The sequence below is a fragment of the Pan troglodytes genome, chromosome 8, assembly GCF_028858775.2.
Source record: "Pan troglodytes isolate AG18354 chromosome 8, NHGRI_mPanTro3-v2.0_pri, whole genome shotgun sequence".
Taxonomy (NCBI): Eukaryota; Metazoa; Chordata; class Mammalia; order Primates; family Hominidae; genus Pan; species Pan troglodytes.
The window spans coordinates 100,205,376-100,216,231 of record NC_072406.2 but is presented as its reverse complement, the minus strand read 5'-3'; the positions used below and the strand labels follow the sequence as shown (position 1 = coordinate 100,216,231).

General features: G+C 38.7%; 1 non-coding gene across 1 annotated transcript; it reads left to right on the top strand.

Moving 5' to 3' along the window:
* The first annotated feature begins 2,835 nt into the window (after window positions 1–2,835).
* LOC112204674 (small nucleolar RNA SNORD74) lies at window positions 2,836–2,913 on the top strand. The gene has a single exon (XR_002938343.1). It is a non-coding gene; the product is annotated as a small nucleolar RNA SNORD74 (small nucleolar RNA).
* Window positions 2,914–10,856: the final 7,943 nt, after the last annotated feature.

Genomic DNA, 10,856 nt, shown 5'->3' with positions numbered 1-10,856 from the left:
TTCTACTTTTATGTGGCAGAATATTTTATATATCCCATTTTTTGTTTTGTTTCATTTCATTGTTGTTTACTTTAGAAATCATTCATTTAATTTAAAAAATAAGACGGCTTGCAGCGGCACATGCCTGTAATCTCAGCAATTTGGGAGGCTGAGGCAGGATCCCTTGAGTACAGGAGTTCGAGACCAGCCTGGGCAATACAGTTGAAACCACTTCTAAAAATAAAATATTAGCCTAGTGTGGTGGCGTGCACCTATGGTCCCAGCTACTCGGGAGGCTAAGGTGAGAAGATTGCTTGAACACAGGAGTTGGAGGCCACAGTGAGCTGTGATCACGCCACTGAACTCCAGCCTGGGTGACAGAGCAAGATCCCATCTTAAATAGATGAATAAAATAATTTTCAAAATATATTTATTGAGATAAAGGTAAAGAAAAAAATCTTAGCACTAGCCTGCAGTTTCATCTTCTAGAGTGAAAAATCTTTAAACAAGTAAGCAAAGAAATATCCAATGTGAACTGGGGAAAGTCATTTAAGAAAAAGGGAGTCCTATCAGAAAGAATACTTTGGGGAACCTCTTTTGTTTGGGTGATTCCCTAGACCTCTTGAGAAGTACCATTTAAGATAAAATTTAGGCCAGGTGCAGTGGCTCACGCCTGTAATCCCAGCACTTTGGGAGGCTGGGGTGGGCAGATCACCTGAGGTCAGGAGTTCGAGACCAGCCTAGCCAACATGATGAAAGCCATCTCTACTAAAAATACAAAAAATTTGCCGGACGTGGTGGTGCACACCTGTAATTTCAGCTACTCAGGAGGCTGAGGCACAGGAATTGCTTGAACCCAGGAGGCAGAAGTTGCAGCGAGCCAAGACCACATCAGTGCACTCTAGCCTGGGGGACAGAGCAAGACTCTGTCTCAAAAAAAATACAATGAACAAGGTAAAAATACCAGCACATGCAAAGCTCTGAGGTCAGAAACACTCCAGTTCCTCTCCACCCTAATCACTCTGCAGGAGATAAAGAGGTTGGAAAAAACCAGGTCATTTCCAGTGTTGTACAAGCTTGGACATTCTTGGAAATGCCATGAGAAGTTATTAGGATCTTTAGGGGAAAGGACTGACATGGTCTGATCGATGCTTCAAGTTTATTAGGACTGCTATCTGAAGAATGGGGTTGAAAGAAAAAAGGAGAAGCAAGGGCCAATTAGGAAGGTTTGTCAGTAATCCCAGTAAGAAATTATAGCAGTTTGAATTAAGAGAGAAAGACTAAAGTTATACTTTGGAATAAGAATCTTAGATTAAATGGATTGGATTAAATGTGGTGGAGAGAAGGTTGTTAAATAAGGAGAAAAAAATATTAGGCCTTTGGCTTGAACAACCAGGTGGACAGTGCTGCTGTTTACTGAGATGTGAAAGACTAGGGGAAGAACAGGGTTAGGGCTGAAAATCAAGAATTCAGTTTTGGACATGTTAAGCTTGAGATGCATGTGAAAAATAGATAACATGGAGACTCTGTGGAGAAATAGTAGATGGAAATAGAAACTTGAGAAGTCATCAGGATACAGAGGTATTTAACATGAATGGATTGGAGCACCTTGGGTAGAAGTATAGAGGGAGATGAGTAGGTAGCCAAACACCACAACCTAAGGGACTCCAAAGTTTAGACATGTAGTAGAGAAGGAAGAGGTGAGAGGAGGACCCAAAGACTGTGGAGTCACAGAAGCCAAGAAAGAAAGGTGTTTCAAGAACAGTGGTCGACTTTCATTTAAACTGGCAAAATGAAGATACTTCTACACACTTCTCTCAGAAATCTCCTTCAAACAACAAAGAGAATGAGAACAGAAACACAAATTCCAACTTTAATGAATGCTAGAGACATTTGTAGCCAACAAAAATATGAAGATGAAAAGAGGTGGAAGGATAGTAACTACCTATAGGAACAGTAGAAAGTGAAACAAGTGCTTGCAGAGAGATACTGATGAGAAGAAAGTTGATTGACTCTGCCTAACCCTGAAAAGACACAGAAAATGGAGTTATCCAGTACTATAAAAAAGGGAGAAAAATGGAAAATTGAGCCTTGGGATTTTGGATCTCTTGCGCCACAATATGAATGGACAACCAAGTATTTCCAGACATTTACAGTAATATAAAAATAGAGATTCAAACAACCTGAAAAAAGGAACTTGAAGAGGAAAAAAAGTATAAAAGCTGAAGAAATCTTGAAATTTAAAACACTGTAATTACTCCTCTCAGAATGATAAGAATATATTGTGTGTATAAATCAGCAACAGGAAGCCACATAAAAGAAAAGTTCGGCCAGGCACAGAGGCTCACGCCTGTAATCCCAACAGGCTTTGGGAGGCGAGGCAGACAGATCATGAGGTCAAGAGATTGAGACCATCCTGGCCAACATGGTGAAACCCTGTCTCTACTAAAAAATACAAAAATAAGCTGGGCATGGTGGTGCACACCTGTAGTCCCAGCTGCTCGGAAGGCTGAAGCAGGAGAATCGCTCAAACCCGGGAGGCAGAGGTTGCAGTGAGTCGAGATCGCACCACTGCACTCCATCCTAGCAACAGAGTGAGACTCTGTCTCAAAAAAAAAAAAGAAAGAAAGAAAGAAAAAGAAAAAAAAAGACAGAAAAATTCAGAGAACAAGAAAGAGATCTTGGAAATAAAAATACAGCTGCAATGACTTTTTAAAAATCAATAGAGCAATTGGAAGATACAAACCAAGAAAATCCCTCACTTTTCTTTGAAATTAAGGACTTGTTAATAATAATACAGAAAACTTCCTCCCAGAATTTAGAAAAAAAAGAGAAAGCTTTTTGCAATCAAATTATCAGTCCAGCCTCTGATGAAGCCTATGTTAGTAGGCACATCTGAGTGGTAATGAATGCCAGCAGCTCTGATGAAAAAAACAGGATCAATCCAGAAGATGAGTTCCAGAAAGGAAGAAGAACAGAGAAAATAATGGGAGGGAAATTATTATATATACACACACTTAATTCCCAGAATTAAAAGACATAAAACTATAAATTAAAAGGATCCACAATTACACACAATGAATATTAAAAGATCCCTAGGACACATTATCATAAAATTTTAGAACATCAAAAATGAAAAGAAGATCCTAAAAGCTTCCAGACAGAAAAACAGGTCCCATAGAAATGACAGAAATCCAAATGGTATTTGGCTTTACAACAGCTATATCAGAGGTGGCAGCATAGGGGAAAGGTTGGAAACCTGGCTGCTGGGTTTGAATCCTGACTCTATACTCTGTGAGTAATGATAGTGTTGTTATGAGGATAAGGTAGGTTCATATTTATAAGCGCGCAGAACAGTGTCTGGTACCTAATATTTGCGATTTAAGTATTTTCTAAATATACTTAGAGAAGATAAATTGAACACGTATTCTAAATTCTGAGGGTAAATGAGTAAATGAGCTGCCACTTGCAAGTCAGTACCTAACTAAAACTCTTAAATAGGTATAAGAATAGAAAAAAACATCTTTTTTTTTTTTTTATACAGAGTCTCTTTCACCCAGGCTACACTGCAGTGGCGTGATCTTGGCTCACTGCAACCTCCACCTCCCAGGACCAAGCGATTCTCATGCCTCAGCCTTCCTAGTAACTGGGATTACAGGTGCTCGCCTGTAATTAGCACCAGCTAATTTTTGTATTTTTAGTAGAGATGGGGTTTCGCCATGTTGGCCATGCTGGTCTTGAACTCCTGACCTCAGGTGATCCGCCCACCTTGGCCTCCCAAAGTGCTGGGATTACAGGAATGAGAAAAAAAAAAACATATTTTCAGGCATGCAAAGTCACCCCCAAAATTAACTTCCTCTGCACCTTTTCTCAGGAAGCTCCAGAATTACAAGCATCACTGAAAATAGGGATTAAGCTAAGAAAGAGGATACAGTAGGCAGGAAATAGGGAAGCTAACACAGGAGAAAAGCAAAGGAAAGTCCCAGAATGACAGCTGGATAGCAGGCCTAGAGGGTAATCAGTGAAGATCACAGGATGGTCTTCAGAAAAATAAATGAAATGGATAGATTCCTGCCAGATTTGACCATGTCAGACATCATACTGAAAGAAGGAAGAAAAATTAGCAAAGGCTGCAAGGTACAAGGAAATGAACAAATGAAAATAAATCAGGCAATTACTATGTACAGGAAAAACAGAAAGTTGAATAAGAAAAAGAAACAATCAGTGCACTGCTTGGCCAAGCTGACAGCAGTATTAATTTAGTCCATTAATAAAAATATTTAATAGTCATTTAAGTAGAAACAGTGATATAACTATTCCAGAGGATTAAAAAGGGATAAGAGTTGGGGGTTGGGAGGTATGTGTGCTAAACAGCAACTACCAAAATGAGAAGCCAATATAATCTCTAAAGTTAAAAAGCAAAGAGAGTATTGACATATTATTTAGAAATATGGAGGTAAACACAGGACTGGAATACTTACCCTAAATAGTGTGTATGTATTCTCCTGAGCCTCCTTATTAATCCTAGGCACCACTTAAAAATCGCCTCTTAGATCCATTTGGAGGGCTGATGATGTATGGTCTTCTCATAACTGTTCTAAAAGAAATCTAAAGAATATTGGAGAGAGCTGAGGCCAGGCCTGCCTGGGATCAGGTGAGGAAGAGGAAATAATCTTTATTATTTGACTTCTATATTTCACCCTGTCTCATAGGAAGGTAGATTCCCATGTCCATTGCTCTTTGGTTTGATAGTCGCTCTTGGTACACCCACCATTTGATATAGATTCCCTTTCTCTTGGTGGGAAAGTGAGCACTGATAGTTCTGTTTGGGAAAGTCCTTCTTTTCCTTGAAGTGAAGCCCTAAGTTACTGAGAAGACGAATCAAAGAAAATACTCAATTTACTGTTTGTTACTATAAGCTGTACTCTTTTTTGTTTTGCTGTTTTGTTTTGTTTTGAGACAGAATCTCGCTCTGTCGCCCAGGCTGGAGTACAGTGGGGCGATCTCGGCTCACTGCAACCTCCGCCTCCCGGGTTCAAGCGATTCTCCAGCCTCAGCCTCCCGAGTAGCTGGGACTACAGACGTGCGCCACTACGCCTAGCTAATGTTTGTATTTTTAGTAGAGACGGGGTTTCACCATGTTGGTTGGCCAGGATGGTCTCGATCTCTTGACCTCGTGATCTGCCCGCCTTGGCCTCCCAAAGTGCTGGGATTAGAGGCGAGAGCCACCGCGCCCGGCCCAGTATAAACTATGCTCTTACAGCCACATCTCCCACTCTGCCTCAGCCTCTCTCTAAATTAAGGGGTTCCAGTTAGGTTTCCAGGATTTCCTTTCTCTGTCTCTTCAGTCCGGGTTCATTGCACCATAACTAATAGAAATTCTTTGAATTTTGTGGAATGTGGTTGGCAACATTCCCTGGTTTCAAAACAAATTAGTTGGGAGCATTTTGTTTTTTTGAAAGTCTCTTGGCCATTTCCAGTTCTGAGAAAAGCTTCAGAAACTTATATGTAAACTGCCATCTTTCCCAGAAACCTGTGGCAAGGTTTCTTGATTCTCCTAAGTGTGCTTAACTCATGTCTAAATATCCCTATAAAAAGTATCAAATTGTAATATATTGAAAATAGGCCTTTTCAAATTCACAACCTAAGGGGGCTTCTATTGTAATGTATACTAGATAGTGCCACCTGGTCCTGTATTGATCGAATTATACAAGGATGTATATTGTTAAGAAGGATGTTTAAAATTTTAATACAAACAAAATATGATATAGTCACAAAATGAAATATTTAGCCACAAAAAGGAATGAAGTTATTCAACATAGATGAAACTTGAAAATATTATACTAAGTGAAGAAGCTAGACACAAAAGGCTATTATCATATGACTCCATTTGTATGAAATGTCCAGAGAAAACAAATCTGTAGAGACATAAAGTAGATTACTGGTTTCAGAGTATAGGGGAAAGGGAAATGGAGAATGATTGCTAATGGATACAGTGATGAAAATGCTTTGGAAAAGAAAGGGGTGGTGACTGCACCACTTTCTGAGTATAGCAAAAAACCACGAGTGTACACTTTAAAAAGGTGAATGTTACAGTGTGTGAATTACATCTCAATTAAAAAAAATGAACACACTCTCCCTGGGGCACTGAAACGTGTTTAAAAATTTCAAACCATAGCATGCACAATTGCATACAAAAGAAGAATTCAGAGCTATGCAGAAAGTGACAAGCCCTAAAACTTACTTAGAGTTTTATGTACCAGTCATGGAATCAAAACATTAATAAGTGGTAAAATAAAATGGAGTTCTGAAATGTGAATAGTGTGCTACCATTTGAATTTTAAAAAAGAAAAAAAAGAGGGCCGGGTGCAGTGGCTTACACCTGTAATCCCAGAACTTTGGGAGGCCGAGGCGGGCAGATCACTTGAGGTCAGGAGTTCAAGACCAGCCTGGCCAACATGGTGAAACCCCATCTCTACTGAAAATACAAAAATTAGCTGGGTGTGGTTGCACGTGCCTGTAATCCCAGCTACTCAGGAGGCCGAGACACAAGAATCATTTGAACCTGTGAGGCGAAGGATGCAGTGAATCGAGATCGCGCCACTGCACTCCAGCCTGGGCAAGAGTGAGACTCTGTCAAAAAAAGAAAGCAAAGAAAAAGAATAAAATTTTTTACATATACTTAAAATATCTTAAGGCAATATTTTAAAAATGGTCACAGTGGTTGTTTTCAATGAGAACTGGCTAAGAAATGTGTGACAGTGTAGTTAAGACTTTCACTAGATATCCTTCTGATTTTAAACCATGAATGAAATACACATTCAAAATAAATGAAAATTAAATTAATTTTGCCTAATTTTAGTTAACTTTATATTTACAAATACAATCTCCAACTATAACTGTAGTGTTTTCTATGTGTACTTTCAGGTCTTTAGCTTTTGTTTAATATATTTAAAGCCCTGTTATCAGCTGCACCCACAATTAAAATAGCTGTGGCTTCTTGTTGACTTGACCCCTTTATCATTAGAAAATGCCCTTCTTTAATACTTGCAATGTTCCTTGTTCTTAAGTTTATCTTCTCTGATATTAATAAAGCCACTCCAGATTTCTTTTGATAAGTAGTTGCATAGTATATATTTTCCCATTGTTTTAATTTTTAACCTGTGTCTTTATATGAAATATTAGTTGCATTATAGCACATAGTTGAGTATAGTTTTTCTCTTTATCCAATCTAACAATCTCTGCCTTTAAATTGGAGTATTAAGACCATTTACACATAATGAATTATTGATATGGTTAAATTTAAATCTATCTTATTGCTATTTCCTATTTGTTCCATGTGTTCTTTATTCCCTTTCCCCCATCCTTGCTTTCTTTTGGATTGAGTATTTGTTTTTTATGATAGCATTTATCTTCACTAATGGCTACACATTTTTTTTTTTTCTGAGATGAGGTCTCACTCTATCACCCAGGCTGGAGTACAGTGATGCAATCTCAGCTCACTGCAGCCTCAACCTCCTAGGGCTCAGGTGATCCTCCCACCTCAGCCTCCTGAATAGCTGGGACTACAGGTGCATGCCACCATGGCCGGCTAATTTTTGTATTTTTTGTTGAGACAGGGTCCCGCTATGTTGCCCAGGCTGGTCTCAAGCTCCTGGGCTCAACTGATCTTCCCACCTTGGCCTCCAAAAGTGCTGGGATTATAGGCATGAGCTACCATGCCTGGCATTCAGCTACACCTTTTTGTTTTAGTTTTGATGTTGTTGCCCTGGGATTTATAATATACATCTTTAACAAATCATAGTCTACCTACAAGTAATTTTATACCACCTCAAGTATAGTGTAAAGACCTTACCACAGTATACTTCTATTTCCTTCTATTGCTTGTCATGCTTCATATTTACCAATTTTAAATTACAAATTTCAATTTTACATATGTTATAAATTTTATGGTACATTGTTATTATTTTAAATAGTCAATTATTGCGATGGCTAATTTTACATGTCAACTTGACTGGGCCACAGTGCCCAGATATTTGGTCAAACATTGTTCTAGATGTGTTTCTCTGAAGGTGTTTTTTGGATGAGATGAACATTTAAGTCAGTGGACTTTGAGTAATCAGATTACCTACCATAACGTGGATGTGCCTCATCCAATCAGATGAAGACCTTAATAGAACAAAGACTGACTTCTCCTGAGCAAGAAGGAATTCTGCCAGCAAACTGCCTGTAATAATGTTGTGTCTCAACTTGACTGGGCCATGGGGGGTCCAGATGTTTAATTAAACATTATTCTGCATGGTCTTTGGGGGTGTTTCTGCAAGAGATTAACATTTGAATAGGTAGACTGAGTAAAACAGATTGACCTCCTCAATGCGGATGCACCTCATCCAATTCACTGGAGTCTGAATAGAATCAAGGAAGGATGGTTAGTGGTAAGGGAGAATCCACTCTCTGCCTGACTGTTTTTAAGCTGGGACAATGATCTCCTGCCCTTGAACTAGAACTTATGTCATCAGCCCTCCTTGTTCTCAGGACTTCAAACTTGGACTAGAACTATACCACTGGCTCTCCTGGGATTACAGCTTCTACCTTTGGACTAAAATTGTCACTCTTTCTTGAGCCTCTAGTCTTCCAGCCTACCCTGCAGATTTTGGACTTACCAAATTTCCACAAGTTTGTGAGTCAATTCCTTAAAACAAATTTATATCTATCTCTCCATCGATCCACATGCAGCTGGGTCTGTTTCTTTGGAAAATCTTGACTAATACAATTACGTTTGAGATGGCTAAAAAATAAGAGAAATTTTATTTTATATTTACTTACAATCTTACTATGTCTGGTGTTCTTTACTTCTTTGTGTAGATCCAAATATGATATCATTTTCCTTCTTCAAGTTTTCTGGCAATTGATTTTTTAGTTTCCTTTATTCTGAAATAGTCTTCATTTCCCCTCATTTTTGACAGATATTTTCCCTGGATTTAGATTGCTAGGTTGACCTTTTTTCCTTTAGCTCTAAAATGATATCATGCCACTGTCATGTAGCCTACATGGTTTACAACAAGAAAACTGCTCTTCTTATCTTTGTTTCTCTATAAGATATCTGCTATGCTTTGAGTGTTGGTCCCCTTCAAAATTCGTGTTGAAATTTAATTGCCAATGTAATGGTATTGATGAGTGGGGCCTTTGAGAGATCTCATGAGTGGGTTTAATGCCTTAATAAAAGGGGTTCTGGAAATGGGTTCTCTCTCCCCCCTTTTTTTTTTTTTTTTGAGACAGAGTCTCGCTCTGTCACCGAGGCTGGAGTGCAGTGGTGCAATGTCAGTTCACTGCAACCTTCACCTTGCTGGTTCAAGTGATTCTCCTGTCTCAGCCTCCTGAGTAGCCGGGACTACAGGCACACACCTCTATGCCTGGCTAATTTTTGTATTTTTTTTTAGTAGAGACGGGGTTTCACCATATTGGTCAGGCTGGTCTCAAACTCCTGACCTCAGGTGATCCACCTGCCTCGGCCTCCCAAAGTGTTGGGATTACAGGGGTGAGCCACTGCGCCCAGCTGGGTTCTCTCTCTTAAGCAACTCTGCCATGTGAGAAACAGAGTTCCTCCCCTCTATAGGATGCAGCATTCAAGAAAACATCTTGGAAGCAGAGACCAGGCCCTCACCAGACACCAAACCTGCCACCACCTTTTCCTTGGGAAGTCCAAGAGGTCTAGAGGCTGGGAAGCCTCTAGAATTGTAGGAAATAAATTTCTGTTCTTTATAAATTATACCCCATCTCAGGTATTCAGCTATAACATCATAAAACAGATGAAGATGGTGCCTTTCCCCCACCCCACCCACCTTCTTTTTAAGGTTTTTCTCTTCATCACTGATTCTCAACAATTTGATTGTGATATACCTTGATGTGGTTTTCTTTATGTTTATTCTTGAATCTATGGGCTTATAATTTTTATCACATTTGAAACTTTTATGGCTATTACTTCCTTGAATATTTATTTCAGTTCTCCCTACTCTTCTCCTTTTGTGAAAACAATCCTGTAGATTAGATTATATAATTTTGTCCCACAACTCACTGAAGCTCTAGTCATTTTTATTTTCAGTCTTTTCCCACTCTGCTGTATTTTAGATAACACCTGTTTCCATGCCCTTGAGTTTCCTAATCTTTCATCTGCAGTGTCTACATTGCTCTTGACCTCAACCTCATTCAGTACTTTTATTTCAGATATTTTATTTTTTAGCTCTGTAACTTCTATTTGTATTTTTATCTGTTCCATTTTTCTCTTCATTATTTTGATGTTTTGTTTTACATCCTTTAACATATAAGATTTATAATAACTATGTAATATTCTTTAAAATATTATCTCTGTTATTTCTGTGTCTTTTTATTGGTTGATTTTTTTTTCAATAATTGACTTTATTTTTTAGAGTAGTTTTTGGATTCACGGCAAAATTGAACAGAAAGCATTAATATAGCCCTGCTCCCACAAACACATAGTCTCCACTACTATCAACAGCCTACACCACAGTCATAAATGTGTTACACTCAACAAACTAACACTGGCACGTCCTTATGACCCGAAGTCTTTAGTTTATGTCAGGATTCCCTCTTGGTGTTATATATGCTGTGGGTTTGGACAAATGTGTAATGATGTATCTACCATTATAGTGTTATACTGAATAATTTTACTGCCCTGAAAATCCTCTGTGCTGTACCGATTCATCCTTTCCTCGCCCCTAATCCCTGGCAACCACTGATCTTTAAGCTGTCTCCATAGTTTTGCCTTTTTCAAAATGTCATATAGTTGGAGTAATACAGTATGTAGTCTTTTTGGATTGGCTTCTTTCACTCAGTCATATGCATCTAATGTTCTTCCA